Raw genomic sequence first — 15,577 nt, 5'->3', positions numbered from 1 at the left:
TAGACAGCCCAGGCTCATAGTGTAGGGTGGGGGAGCCTCCGAGAATTAGGGGAACTCTGGAGATAAGGGCAGTAAGTTCCAAGAGCTAATAAAACATCCCTGGACAAGGGCAATAAAAAGAAAAAAAAAAAACTTGGGCCTCCCTGGTGGCCTAGGGGTTGTGTCTCAGCATTAACACCACTAAGGCCCAAGTTCAATCCCCCCACCAGGGAGCTGACCCACATAGTACAGAGCAGACCTCTCCTGTCTCTCCTTCTGCTCCCTTCTGCAGTGGATTTCAGTTGATCCGCCTGTTCTGCTCCTCACTCTGTCTCTGGTGATTCCCTCACTCCCCACCCCCACACCTCTGGCCTGCACCACAATTCTTCTACGCCAAAAAAAAAAAAAGTTACCTTTTGGCATTCAGAAGCCTAAGATACCTCTGAAAATGCATGCAATATAAACAAGTAGTGCCATGCTGGAGTCATAATGGGAGAGATTTGGATAGCAATATTTGAAGAGATATTGATAAAAAACAAATAATCTTTATCATTAAGTAGTGACTCCATTCATGTATTTTTGCCCTGTGCTGACAGAGTAGCTGTGTTGTAAGTGGCCATGGGACAGTTAGAGGGAGATTTGTTCACTTACTCATGTGAATGTGCTGAATTGAACAGCATCCTCCAAGCATTCTTGTCCACACTAAATCTCAGAACATGCTCCTGTTTGTAAATAAGATATTTACAGATGTAATTACTTAAGGACGTGGGGTAAAGTCATCCTAGATTTAGGGTGGGCTCTAATTCTGATGTCTGGTGTCTATAAGATGAAGGAAATGGAAATTGGCGCACACAGAGGAGATGATAAAGAAAGCCAGGAATTAGTCCTCCTGACTGGCTGAGGCAAGGAAGGATTCTCTCCTAGAGCCTTTGGGGAGAATGTGACCCCATTGGCATCTTGATTTCAGATTTTTGACTCACAGAAATGTGAGAAAATGAATTTGTGTGGTCAAAGGCTCCATTAGTGGTGATTTATTCTGGCAGTCTGGGAAATGAAAACAATAAAGGTGGGAGATATTGGCTTATTTGTGGATGGAGGATGTGTGGGCTGTGACATACATTTATTAGGCCACAATCTTTTCATGTTAAATACTATTATAATACTTAACACACATATAAATCCTTACTATGAGCAGATACTGGTCTTGGTGAGGTTCATCTTGTGAATGACCCCCTAAACTCAGAGGAGTGGGCAGGCCAGGGTTCTTAGCCCAGCAACTTTGAGAGAGAGAGAGAGAGACAGAGAGAGAGAGAGAGAGAGAGAGAGAGAGAGAGAGAGAGAGAGAGAGAGCGAGAGCGCGAGAGCAAGGGAGCACGCGAGTATGCAAGCAGCACATGAGAGTGCTCTGGAGAGGGGGGGCGAAGGGGGGGGAAAGAAATTGGAGGGGGAAGGGAGGGAGGTACCCCAGGCCTGACAGAAAGCATTCCAACTATTCCCTGATTTCTTCATATGAATTAGGGGGTGGGGGTGAGGGTAGGGGTATTGCACCCTCTAGATTTTGAGGGAGGCAGAGAACAAGGTCCTTTCTGTCTATGGGTAGAGGATGGCGCTTACTGTTTTGAATTTCATGGTTGTGTGAAAACAGCACCATTGTCCTTAAATACAGAATAATTTTCATTTCTTATATTTAAAATTCCCAGTGTCAATTTTTTTTCTCTTCCCATTTTACCTTCCCCTATCCTCTCTCCCTGCCCCTGTTTTAGCTAAAATACCTGAAACTGAGGGGCCTGTGAGCCACACCCTGGCTTTCCCTCCTTTCACAGGCAAAGTGTTTCATGTCCTACTGTGGACACAAGCATCCCTGCTCCTCCTGCCTTTTCACAACCCCTTTTTGCTCTCCTGCACACCGTACCCCCACTCCCCCAAACTTCTCCCATGTGCCTTGTATCTGCTGAGGGCCTTCTAGGTAATGAGTGCTGTTTCTGTCCTCTCCTATCATCTCAAATTTCCTCTTTCTTCTTTTCCTGCTCATCTAAATTCTCATTATCTTTCAAAGTTTGCCTCAAGCTTCTTCCATCTGGTCTTTCACAGTCATTCCCAAGGATAATCTTATTCCTCTATTTCAAATTTCTCTAGCCCTTATTTGACCCTGATTATATGTCACCTCACAGTACTCTTTATGGTGATTATAAACCACTTCCTGTCTGCTCAATAGATCATGAGATCCCTGAGGAAACAGACATGCAGTGCTTAGTTTTGAAACCATAGCACCTTGCAGGGCTGTGATGGGCCATTTCTTTAGCTCTATCTGTTGATTGAGTGGTGGATTTGGCACTTTCCATGAAATCAAGTGTTCTTGAAGGCCTGCCTATTTTGCGCACCCCAAACAAAAACATCCCCCTCGGGCTAAGCCTATCACATCTAAGTGGGTCTGCTAGAAACAGGTTGAAGAAGGAAACGGATCATTCGTTTTAGGAGAAACCAAGTAGGAAAAGAGAAAGTCAGCTCCAGCCTGCCCAAAGGCAAACTTACCATTTCAAACTGCAGGGACATTTCTGTGGATGAAGCTGTCTCCAACCTCAACCAAGCACTAAGGCTGGAAGCAAGGCCCTAGATAGCTCTCAGGGCCTCTGTGTGCATAGGAGTGGGTGTGGGCAGAGGAGAAAGCCAGACATGGTGGGGACAGAAGCTGAAGGGAGTGGGCAATGGAATGATTTCCCTTCTCTATCTCTAAGGGAACTGGCCCCTTGAGAGGACGGTTGCATTTATGCTGATCCTGCAGGGCAAATCTCTGTCAGAGGCCATGCTGGCCATCACTCAGGTGACAGTCCATTCCTGCTAGGACTGCTAACCCTCCTCGCTCCATGACCTTTTTGCTTGAAATACCATACAGAAAATTCCCTCAGCCTACACGTTTATAGACTAAGAGTCCTTTAGGAAGAGAAAGTATAGCCGAGTATAGCAGTGCAGGAGGGAGATGAATACCAATGATAATGGAAAGAGCAACATTTTTTACAGAAGATTTTACATGGACCAGACTACATACTAAAGTAAAAGGAATGTAATCCTGCTACTCTATGACGCTGGTACTGCTAACGTACAGAGAAGTGAAGTGAAGCAATTTTCCTAGTGGCCTATTGCTGCTCTGAGATAGAACCAAAATTCCTGACTGCGGGTGCTGGTATTTCAAGCAGACATGTGAGGACCATCTTTCCCGAGAGAAATTCAGAACATGGGGTCTAAATGCGTCCCGGGCATGGGCTACAGTGGAAATGGACATTTACCACTCATACTGTTGAAGCACATTTGGATCACATTCAAATTTCTATTTTTTTGTCTGTTTGGCAATGAGGAAACCATACTGTTTATATGGAGTACGCAGTAAGTGTCATCTTGATGCATCTATTGGGAGTTAAAAATAATTATGCTTGGAGGCCATGAAATTGCTGATGGAAATGTTTCCTGATAGCCTTGGTAGAGATTACCAATGCTTTCAACTAATTTCCTGTTTCATGGGATCATTTAGAGAACAAACAATCTGATCAGAATTTTGACATGGATATTGAGCTGCAATATTCTTTTTTTTTTAAGATTCACCAATTTTTGACATTTATATTGAGATATGATATTCTTTTTTAAAAATATATTTATTTTTTATTTATACAAGAACTGGGGTACAGGCCAGAAGCATGGGAGGGTGAGAGAATTCACCAGAGATAGGGCGGGGAGCAGAACAGACAGATCACTGAAAACACTGCTCAGGGGAGCAGCGGACGAGACAGGAGAGGTCTGCTGCACCATGTGGGACTCTCCCTGGCCAGCTGGGAATTCAACCCGTGCTACAGAGGTTGCAGGACAGCTTCACAGCCCTATGCTCAACCCACTGTGTCACCGGGGAAGCCCTATGATATTCTTTTTTCAAAAATTCACCAATTTTTGACATGCATATTGAGCTGTGATATTCTTTTTTTTTTTAAAAGAGTATATTAACCCACTGGGATATGTGAGGTGAACAGAAAAACATTGCCATTCTCACTGATGTAAGATGGTGTCTCATTGTGGTTTTGATTTGCATTTCCCTGATTATAAGTGATGTTGAGCATTTTTTCATGTGCCTATTGGCCATTTGCATTTCCTCTATAGAGAAGTGTCTTTTTAGTTCTTCTGCCCATTTTTTGACTAGGTTGTTTGCTTAAACAAGACATGTTTTAAGCTTGGTTTCAGGGGTGATTGTGTATGTGGAATTGGAGAAGATAGGTAATTGGCGAGTGTGATTTGGGAGTTTCCTATTTATTTATATCATTGCCCTAAGACATGACCAGTTTGCTGAGATACTGTATAGTATAGAAATGGAGCTCTCTGGGTTAAGATATGGATAGGCTGAGTGGGAAATGTGAAACTCTGGTACTTTGCTTTCTTCCTGGGGCTATCCCATTTTAAAACACTGCTAGTCAGTACTAGAGAACTGGATAATTTCTGTGAATAAGAAATCACCATCTATGTACTAGACCAGTTGATCTTGGATCCAAGGAAGGTCTTCATGACTAGTGAGGTCTGATGGTGTAACAGGTGGTCCTCAGGACCACCCAGGGAACAAACAGTTTCCCTGTTCCACCCAAGAAAGGGTGGAACTGAGCAAGGAGGAGGAGAAGCTGGAGAGGAGACTGGAGAAGGAAGGAGAAGGGTGGAGAGCAAGAAGGAGACCTAGAGGAGACATGTGGAGCAGAGAAACAGATGAAGAAGCTGCACTTGCTTCTTGGTCTTGAACTTGTTGGAGCAGACGTGGCTGAGAGACCTGTGGGGAGGTTAACAATGGCAGCTTTGATCCTGACTTTGATTTGCTCCTTCTGTCCCAAATGTGCTGAGTCCCTTCCACCCCTTTTCTATGGGTCCCCACCAGGAGGTTCCTTAGACTGTGGTAGGTTTTCCAGCCTCAGTGGCCCTGCTTTGGGTCAACCCTGTTTGGCTGGATATTTACACACGAGGGGATGGGTAACTTTGGATGCTTGATTTGCAAACTTTATTCTTTCCCTTTTCTGTATTGCACAGTAATTGTATCCAACTTTTAAAACTTTAAACTTTTAAACTTTAAAAGTTAACTTTAAAACATTAAACTGTTAAAAAGGCAAATATACTAGAGTATATTTGTTTTCAGGCGGCGGATGGCAGAACCTATTTAGAGAGGGCAGGTTTGGGGGTTATGGAGTGCTCCTCTCCCTGCCCTGAACAAGAGAAGGAAGAATGCCCTTTGTTACTCAACTGTTATACATCTAACACTGTAGCAGTGTCTTGAACACATTAGGGCATTTAAACTAACAGGTCTGTGTGGTGGTTACTGGGGTAAGAAGAGTCCAGAAAGTAGGCAGAACATTAGCTTAAATCGTGAGTAGATCTGTCCTTGAATAGGCTAAGGGGCCCACTCTGGACTCCTCAATCTATATCCAGATCTAATACCTCACCAGTTCAATGGCAGACAAGGCAGATCTAGATGTACTTATTGTAATTTTATAGAAGCAACTTGCCTGGTTTGGCAGCCAGTGAGTGGTGGAACAAGAATCACACTAATATTTTCTGTTCCAGGTCTCCCAACTGTCAAACCCATATCCCTGTCCTGGTACGTGGGGAGGAAGTATAAGATGAGAGGTTAAAATGTGGGCTCAAGAGCCACATTGCTGGCACCTATTCAGTCTCGTTTTTTTTTTTCCTCACAGGCATATGCAATTGATTCTAACTGCAGTTATCTCACAAGTCTGTTGCAGAAATTAGATGTTTTAATACAGAAAAAGGGCCTAGTACTCAACAAGCCATCAAAAAGTTCATCTTTTATTACTACCTGCTATTTTTACAAACATCAAGTGTAGAGACTGTTCCCCTGTGCCTGGTCCTTAGGTATAGCTGTCCATGTTAAGGCACATGCTTCCTGATCAGAGGTGAAAATGAGACACAGTCTTTGTTTTTCTTAAAGGAGTCTCATATATGTGTGTGTGTGTGTGTGTGTGTGTGTGTGTGTGTGTGTTTGCATAGAAGAACTGGGGTGTAGGCCAGAGGTACAGGGGGTGAGAGGGTTCACCAAAGACAGAGTGGGGAGCAGAACACCTGGATTGACTGAAATTGACTGCTGAAGGGAGTAGCGGGTGAGTCACAAGAGGTCTGCTGTATCCTATGTGGGTCAGCTCCCTGGCCAGGGATTGAAGTCAGGGCATAGGGGTGATAGCACTGAGATTTAACTCCTAGGCCACCACTGAGGCCCTTGAGACATGATTTTTTTAAATTTAATTTGTACTTTATTTTTTAATAAATTATTTTATTTTATGTAATTTTTACATCGTTTGAGACATGATCTTAAAGAAAGCCTTGCTCATATCAATATTTTGCCTTGAAATGATCCTGCAGAACTATATTTAAACTTTGAGACCTTAGAAGTCAAAGGAAATGTAAGTGTTGGTTGTGCTTATTCTTAAAATTATTATTATTATTTTTTAAGATTTATTTATTTATACAAGAACCGGGGTATAAGCCAGAGGTGCGGGAGGGTGAGAGGATTCACCAGAAACGGAGTGGACAACACAACAGGCAGACTGACTGAAGTACACTGCTGAGGGGAGCAGCGGGCAAGACAGGAGAGGTCTGCTGCGCCATGTGGGCTGCTCCCTGGCTGTCTGGGGATTGAACTCCGTGCTGCAGAGGCTGCAGATTGCTTCATAGTGCAGTGCTTAACCCCTTGCACCACCAGGGAGGCCCTTATTCTTAAAATTATTATCAAGGGAAGAAAGATAATGGATCTCAGAGATAGCTCTGAGAAGACAGAGATCTAAAGATTGGGTGGCCAGATGTTTCAGTTATGGTTGAAGTAGAGGCTTCTGGATTTTAATTGGTCATAGAATGGAGTGAATTCTAACTCTCAAGGAGAAGAGAAGCTGCTAAATATTTTAATCCCACTATCCTTTGATATATGATGGTTTGTTGCTTCTCAATGACTAAAAAAGGCTTTCTCTTTTTCTTTATTTTCAGGGGAGGTGGGCTAATAAGTCACAGACAGACCTCATTATTATGTTGCATAATTTGTGATTTTTAAAAATATTTTCCGGTGTCAATTATTGAAAACTCTTTAAATGGAGCTAGGAGGAAAACATAGCATATGGAAACTATGTTAACCAGCTAGACAGTTTAAAAACTCTAAACTATTTATAATTATGGGAAGCACATCTAATCAGTCTATTTATTGAGCAATTACTATAACTTCCTATAAAAGATATTGAGGATTCAATAGGAGTAAGATTTAGTTTTTGCTTTCGAAGAGTCCATATCTTAGTAGAGGAGAAAAAGATGGTGCAAAAAAAGGACAGTAAAACATAAGAAGTGTCATAGTAAAATGTGCAAAGTGTTAGCACAACTCTTTCTGGGAAAACTTGCAGAAGTTTCACTCAAGAGACTCATACTCAACTAAGAGTTTAATTAAATGATCACAAACTCTGTCTACAATGTAGGTAGAAGTAGTCATTCTCAGAAACTCGAAAAAAAATGTTTAAGGAAAAGTATGACAGTGTACCCCTGTTATTCCTCTGTGGGTCAGCTCATCGCAGGAACTTCTCTTCACCTCACCATCAGCTGACATTTCAGCTCTCCCACTTCCTACTCACCCTATACCTGAATCAAGTTACCAGCCCAGGAGAGAGAGCCTGGCTCTCTCCTATGCATTTGCTACTGTGGACACATAAAGGCATTCTATTCCCACTTGACTATAAAAACTAGTCATCACTTCCATGAGCCTGAAATAACATTATGATGAATAGCAGATTTTCATACATTATAAACAGCCGGTAAACTGAGGTAGCGGTTTTTATGGGATGTGGAAGGAAACGAGGGCCACAAAGTGATGGAAAAGAGGTAACATCAGGCATAAAGGAAACCATCGAAGGCAGCCCAAGGGTCTTGTTTCTGTCCCCTTGCCAATGAATCATTCAAGCACTACAGAAGAGGCTCCTTTGAGCTTCTGCTGCAAAAAGGCTCAAAATGTGCTTATGTGTGTGTTTGCACTTAGACACGCATCTGTGCAAATGTATGCAGGTACGTGTATTTGTTCACTTCTAAATGTGCGGGCTTATCCTTTGTGTGTTTACGTGTGCACATACTCGCATCCCGGTATGTCGCCAGACCAGACCCCCTGGAAAGAAAGTCTGTGATCCTCACACTCCTGCGGGGTGACCTTCCCACCCCCACCTGCCCCTCCACTGAGGCAGGAAGGATGCAGGGTGACCCGGGACTGCAGTGAAAGTTTGCAGCTCTGAGGCTGTTCCACCTGGGGACCTCGTTGCTTCCCTGCAGGATGGTGGGTTTGGTAAGCAGCCTGCCGGTTCCCTGGGGAGGGTGGGGGTGCTGCTGACGCGCTGGGCCGAAGCCAGCCGCCCCCTGCACCCCGGGGCTCGGGCGGCCCCCGCCTGCGCTGCGGGCTCTGCAGAGGCGCGGGCCGGGCCGGGGGCGCGCGGGGGGCGCGGACTGGGGCGCGCGGGGGCGCGGGCCAAGCCGCCGGCGGCCGAGGCCGCCGCACCCCTGGGCCTCCGCGGTCACCTGCGCGGCGCCGGCGCCCTCGCGCTCCCGCGGCGGCCGGCGGACGGCGCGGAGGGCGCCCGGCGTAGGCGGCGGGGTGGGCCGCGCCGGTATTTATAGCTCGGCGACAGCAGCGGCGGCAGCGACGCCGCCGGCCCGTCTCGCCCGCTTCCCCGCGAGGCCGCCGCCGCGGCGGGGCTGCGTCGGACCCGCTCCCCGAGTGCGGACGCCGGAGGCGCGCGGCCCCTCGGTGAGTGCGCGCCCCGCGCCCCGCGCCCCGCGCCCGCCGCAGCGCTGCGAGCGCCCCCCGGGCCGCGCCGGCCCCCAGCGGAGGCGGAACCCCGGCGGGAGAGCGGGCGGGTGGGCGGTGGGAGGCCGGAGCGCGGGGCTCCCGGGGGGGGGCAGGGGCGTCCCCGCGGCGGGAGGCGCGTGGGGGACCCTAACTCCTGGACTCGGAGGGGTGGGCACCTCGCCGGCGCAGACCTTGAACTTTCCTCGCTCCAGTGATTCCTGGGGTGCGGAGTAAAAGCCTTACCTGTCATTTGCTAATTAAACGAACAGGTTGCAGCTCGCGGGGGTTTTCCTTAAAAAAGCAAACTTGAGGCTTCGGGTGTTTACTAACTTCATGGTGGCCAAATCGAGCCCTGTGAGGGTTCCTGGGGGGATCCCGCGGGCCCACAAGTGTCTGACCCACGGGTGACACTTGGGCTGCCATTATTCGCCTACTCGCTGTGGAACTGTCACCCGACCTGGGAGGGGACCCGGTCCGTTAGGGAGGGGCTCCGTGGGTCCCCCGCTTTGGCCGTCAGATAACGTATGGATCCTGGGAATAGCTACCTTTGTCCACTGTTGGGGACAGAAGGGCTCAACTGCGGGGCCTGATCCCAAGCCAGGAGCTGGATCTGGAGAACCCCAGGTCAGAATTGAGGCGAGGACTCCAGACAACGGTAAGGAACGTGGGAGCCAGCATTTACTGATGGAGTGGGAGCAGGAGGCAGCGTTGGGAGAGACCTCTTTGGGCATGAGGGGCACCCTGTCTGGGGATAGGCTTGGGAATGCATAGGTTTTAGGACTGTGGTCTGAGAACAAAAAGTTCATCTTTGTTGGCCGAGAAAATGAAAGGAATGTACACTTGGTCCAAGTTCATTGCGCAAAGGTGCTTGTTGGTGGCTGGCTTTCTGCATAGGTGTGTCCCAGGTTCCCTTTGCTCTGGGCTTAGGGTGTGCAGTTGTAGCGACCTTTGCGTCTGGCCTGGTTTCAGTTTTTCAGTTCTTTTTTCTCCCGACCACCAGCAACCTGTGGACTATCATAATGACTGTAGGTTGGTTAGGATTGTGCAGATTTTGTCAGCAATCGTCAGTTGTGGGGGTCAGGGGTTGAGATTTACCTGCTTGCCTCTGCTGAAGTGGGAGGCTTTAGGGAGTTATGTTTCTTTCTCTAGGCTACTGACAGGACTTGCATCCAGGTAGCTTAAATTTTTCTGGAGTCAACAGATTTTCTGGGGGTTTCTTGTGAAACGATGAGAAGAAAGTTAAAGAGGATGCTAATTGTTTGTTGCTCCAAGTACTGAGACCCACCCTAGCTCAGAACAATAAACTGAGCATTGCATGTGTACTTGTGCATATGTGTGTGATGGGAGTAAACATTTATGTGTGGCTGTGTGTCTATGGGACCCCAAGTTTTTCCGAGTACAATTATCTTGAGTAAATGTATTTCCCTTAGTAAATGATCGCATGTCTGAAATCCACAGATGGATTTCTGGAAAGCTTTTGAGACTTTGTTTTGTCTTCAGAAAAAAGTTCTTCCATTTTATTGAATATAAAGCCTGGTAGAACTCTGTAAAGACTATTTTCTAGCAAAGTATTGAATTTTTCCAGGCCTGTATTTTCTAATAACCCTCCACTCCAATCTTTGTAGTTTAAAGGTAATGAATTGTGACATTTAGACTCAGGTTTTTAACCCACCCCCACCCCACCTCCATCTGATCCTTGTGATCAGAAATCTGTACTTGTCTGTTTTATTTAATTTGCTGCTTGAAACTGCCAATCATTTCAAAAATAATTTCAGAAATGAATTTTACTTTATTCGTGAGCTATTACTTTCTCTGTGTTTAGAATATTAGCGATCACAAACAGATTGTCACTGAAAAGGAAGGCTAAACATTTTTAAGTAATTCACTGGTGATTATTATCAATTTCATGACATAAAATGACATACTTATTTTGCCACTTCAATGACAAGTTGACTAGTGTCTTTGTTAGGAGAACCTCAGACCTACAATGCTTTCAGGTTTTCTGTTTTAAAAACTTGCAGTGGTGGGCCTCCCTGGTGGTGCAGGGGGTTAAGTCTCACCACTGTGAAGCTATTGCCAGCCACTACAGCACGAGTTCAATCCGTTGCCAGGGAGTTGACCTACATGGCACAGCAGACCTCTCTTGTCTTGCCCACTACTCCCCTCAGCAGTGTATTTCAGTGGCTCTACCTGTTCTGCTCCCCACTCTGTCTCTGGTGAATTCTCTCACAACCCCCCCCCCCATGCTGGCATACACCCTTGTATGCATCAATAAATAAAATCAATCTTTAACAAATAAATGAATAAATAAAAACTTGCATTGGTTCAATGCTTTGCTATCCCAAGATCTGTAGGAAAAAAAAAAAAAAAACAAAGGGGAAAAGTCATGAAGAGGTTGAAACTATATAAGAGAAAGTCTAGGAAGAATTTGTGGATGTGATCCTCTAAATTAGCTAGGGTACCACAAATACCAGCTACTGATGGTGGTTTCATTGATTGACTTAAAAGGTTGCTTTTTATTGAAGAGGCTGTGTGGTTTATTGTATTGGACTAAAAAATAAGAAGTTTCAACTTCTGTTATTGTTGCTATTTGTATTTTTAAAACCTGTTTATGTAAAATGCTATGTGTCATCTCATGTCTGCCTTTTCATCTAATAATTCAAGGTAATATACTAAGACTAGCCCTACCCCAGGGTTACTCTGGGCTCATTTATGTTTGGTTTTTCTACCTTCCTGCCTTGTGTCCTTTTAAAGATCAGCATCCCATTATCGAAGTCTGTTCTCTTTGGCATGGAATCTTAAGTGTATTTTTCTCACCCAAGGCTGGGCCATCATCCATCCAGCACCTGTATATTTCCTTTTCATTTGTTCTTCCGTCAGCAAATATTTGCTAGGCCTGACTCATCCCTTGGTACTTAGCTTCCTTCCCATTGAAGCTTTACTCTGAATTTTATGTTTCCCAGTGTAGGGAACACAGTGGTAATGAAAGTTTTGGCTTGAGTTATATAGAGGTAGTGCTGCCTACTTCTGCTAGTCAATCATGTATAACCTTGGGCTGATTGTAATCTTTCTGAATCTCTTTTTTATTGGTAAATCCAAGGGGTTGGTATACAGAGTAATTGAGATAATGTATGAAAATTGCTTGGCAAATGTTCAACACATAAAAAACCCTGATCAGTGTTAAATATTATGGTGTATGTATCTGCTCCAATGTTGTTCATCTCAGGAAATGGCAGTTCCATTATGGGTTTTGCCAGGCTAAGTCCACACCCAACACATCAGCCAGTCTTGCTGGCTCTTCCTTTTATTTTTCATTTTTAAAGATTTTTTTTTTTTAGCATAGAAGAACTGGGGTGTAGGGGAGGTGCATGGGCTGAGCGGATTCACTAGAGACAGAGTAGGGAGCAGAACAGGTGGATATAAGGTCTCCTGCGCCATGTGGGTCAGCTCCCTGGCCAGGGATCGAACTCAGGCCTTAGTGATGTTAACGCTGAGACTCAACCCCTAGGCCACCAGGGAGGCCTCTGGCTCTTCCTTTTAAATGAATCCAAAAGTTGGTCTATTTTCACCCACCAGACCAAGTGGCCCTTCTGACATTCAAACCTGATTGTGCCCCTCTCCAGCTTCTCACCTCACACGACTGGAGAGCCCACCTGCGCAGTGTGACTCGAAGACCCAATTTTGCTCCCTCTGGAACCTCATCTTCTTTCATTCTCCACTCCCAATCCAGTCACATGGGTCTCCATGTTGTTCTTTAAATGCAATAATCATGGTCCCAGTATAGGGCTTTGCAATATTTGGTTCTCTGTCTGGCTCATTCTTGCCCCGGATACCTACTTGCCTACATCCCATATTTCATGTCTTGGTTCAAATGTCATCATGTAGTGAGCCTTCCTCACCCCACTCTCTCTTGAAACCTCTGTTATCTTTCACCTGCTTTAATTTTCTCCATTGACTCAAAACTTAGTAAAATAGTCTATTTTTAATGTCTGTTTCCCTCAATGAGACTAAGAACTGGGCAATAGAAGTGCTTTCTGTTAGTAACCCCTCACACTCAGGCCAGTGCCTGGCACAGATAAGCATCTGTAAAGCTTGAACAAATGAATCATGAACGTTGTCATGGCAATAACAAATCTGGGCTCATCACTTTCTATGACTTTTAGATGGGATGCTTAAGCTCACCAAGCCTCAGTTTCAATATTTGTAAACCAAGGATCACATTCATCCTTTACCTTATATAGTTGCATTAAAATCCTTTTCCACTGAGAAGAGCATATACAATCACTCATTGAACAGTCTAGAGTTAATATTATTTACATGCTCATTTTTGTGGGTGAACAGGAGTCACTTGTATTTTAACTGTGGTCTTCGGGGTAGGTCATGACTGGGCAAGGGGAATGGATGAACTTTACAAGGGAAACAGCCATGTAGTATTCACCGTACCTCTAAGCATTTAGGGGGTGCTTCCATTTAGGATTATACTGGTGAAGAAAGGAAATCATAGCAAGAGCAAGGATTTGCTCCTGGTCACAGAGCTAGTGAAAAGCAGTCAGGTAGAACTGGACCACACTCAGATGGCCTGAAAAACAAATGTCCCAACTCCTTTGATGGTGTCTATATACTTTCTCTAGTGGTGGGATTTTGCCCATTGAAAACTCTAGGTGGCAAAATGTGACTGAAATATAGGCTGTTAGTTTTACTGATCTGTAAGGACATAAATAATTTTAATCTCTGCCTGTCTTTTTTGTTTTAAAGATTTATTTTTACTTATTTATGCATAGAAGAATTAGAGTGTAGGCCAGAAGTGCAGGGGGTGAGAGGATTCACCAGAGACAGAGCTGGGAACAGAACAGGCAGATCTACTGAAATCCACTGCTGGGGGGAGCAGTGAGTGAGACAGGAGAGGTCTGCTGCACCATGTGGGTCAGCTCTCTGCCCTGGGATTGAACTCAGGCCTCAGGGGCTTGTGGTTGCTTGATAGCTCTGAGACTTTAACCCCTGTGCCTCCAGGAAGGCACCTCTGCCTGTCCTTTAGACATACAACATAAAAGTGGTTAGATCCTAAGGATGAAATGAAATGATTGTGAAAAGTCTTCTATTAACTTCAAAAAACTTTATATATATTAGCAAAAAATTACAACTAGGTGATTGAAGAAAAGAGCCTTTAACTGTATCTTGTACTAATACAGTAAAAAACTGTCTAAGACACAGCTGTATGCTTTGCAAAGTGCACACCACAAAAAAAAATAGGGGAGGTCTTTTAAAAAATAATTTTCAAGACTGGATTCATCCTACTGATATAAAATTTATACTCTTGACAGATAACAGGTACAGTTGCCTTACAAAGCCCTTTAATAAGAGCTAGGAAGGGGGTCACAGGTGAATTATGTGACTTTTTTTTCTCTCAAAATAATGGTTCACAATGAAAACGACATATGCATGTTACCTGGTCAGGTATGACAAGCTGCTAAGGTCTCCAGTAGGAGACATACACTTTGGGTGTGGCTCATTTGTCTAGTAGTAAATTTTTTTAAAAAGATTTTAATTTATTTATTTATTTACACATAGAAGAACTGGGGTGCAGGCCAGAGGTGCGGGGGTGGGGAGGGTGAGAGGATTCCCCAGAGATGGAATGGGGAGCAGAACAGGCAGGTTGATGGAAATCCACTGCTGAGGGGAGCAGCGGGTGAGACAGGAGAGGTCTGCTGTGCCATGTGGGTCAGCTCCCTGGCCGGGGATCGAACTCAGGCCAAAGTGGTAACTGACCCTTAACCCCTAGGCCACCAGGGAGGGCCTGTTTTTGTTTTTATGTAGCTTGTTAGTTCATCAGGGACTTTTCTATACATATCCATTATTTTTTTTTCTTAATGCAAGTGATCTATTCCATATGCATCATACTTGTCATTATATAACACTCTCTCTGAACCAAGATTCCCACTTTGAACAGTGAAAGTCACACCCCTGAAATCCTAGTTTTCATTTATTTGTAAACACCTGAATAAATAATGAAGTGTGGTATTCTGGTTCAATCCATTATTATGTTCACTTATTAGGGTATTGATATCCTGGTCTAGGCTTTGATGATCTTTTGTTTAAACTGTTGGCGTTGCCTCTAAACCAGTCTCTCCAATTTCCTCATGTCACATATTTTTCCAACTTGGTAGAGAAATCTTTCTAAGGCCCGACTTCAATCAATTTTATCATTTTTCTGCTTTGAAATCATCGATTGATTCCCTGTTCTCTGTGCAGAACAATACAGAACAAGACTTTTGCATAATCTCCCTTGAATTAGCTCCACTCTGTCCTTAAGTGTCCCAAGACCCCTGCCTCCCAGCCTCACATAATTGCTACATCCTGTATCTGTCCCAGCCGCCCTCCTCTGGTCCTTTGCTCACAGTATCCTCCCAGCTGAAATGTCATCACTTCTCTCTCATTTTTCCTTGGAGTCTTCAGTCTGAAGTACATGTGAAACACCGGCTTGTGTTAAATGTGTGGCATCCTTAATCTTTAGTATAAATAGAAGACCCTCAAGATGTTGAAACTCAAGATGTGCAGTTATGTGAAAAAACAAAGGTTTTCAGCTCATTAATTGTGGTATCTACCTTATGATATCCTTACTTATGGGTGTGGTGGTGTTAATAGAATGGGTTTTTCAAGTTCTCAGAGATGCAGTGTTCTTTTTTTATTTTAGTATTTATTTATATATATGTATTTTGCATCATTATTCATTTTTGTACAATGTATGCTTTCTACTCGCAG

At 44.6% G+C, this 15,577-nt stretch overlaps 1 protein-coding gene across 3 annotated transcripts in view; it reads left to right on the top strand.

Annotated features, from left to right (window-relative positions):
- Positions 1-8,288: 8,288 nt before the first annotated feature.
- The window catches only part of TMEM117 (transmembrane protein 117), a 460,174-nt gene continuing 452,885 nt past the window's right edge, over positions 8,289-15,577 (top strand). Inside the window, exon 1 of one of the 3 annotated variants that reach the window (XM_054696285.1) lies at positions 8,289-8,317. The gene's annotated coding sequence lies outside the window, so the exon portion shown is untranslated. Of the gene's footprint in view, positions 8,318-8,738; positions 8,777-8,970; positions 9,474-15,577 lie in introns of those variants that run through there. The other 2 variants (XM_054696284.1, XM_054696283.1) reach the window with 2 other exon arrangements.

Source organism: Talpa occidentalis, unplaced genomic scaffold, assembly GCF_014898055.3.
Source record: "Talpa occidentalis isolate TD23 unplaced genomic scaffold, MPIMG_talOcc4v2.1 talOcc4.16, whole genome shotgun sequence".
Classification (NCBI taxonomy): domain Eukaryota; kingdom Metazoa; phylum Chordata; class Mammalia; order Eulipotyphla; family Talpidae; genus Talpa; species Talpa occidentalis.
Note: the sequence above shows the minus strand (reverse complement) of the source record. Positions and strands in the feature narration are given on the sequence as shown.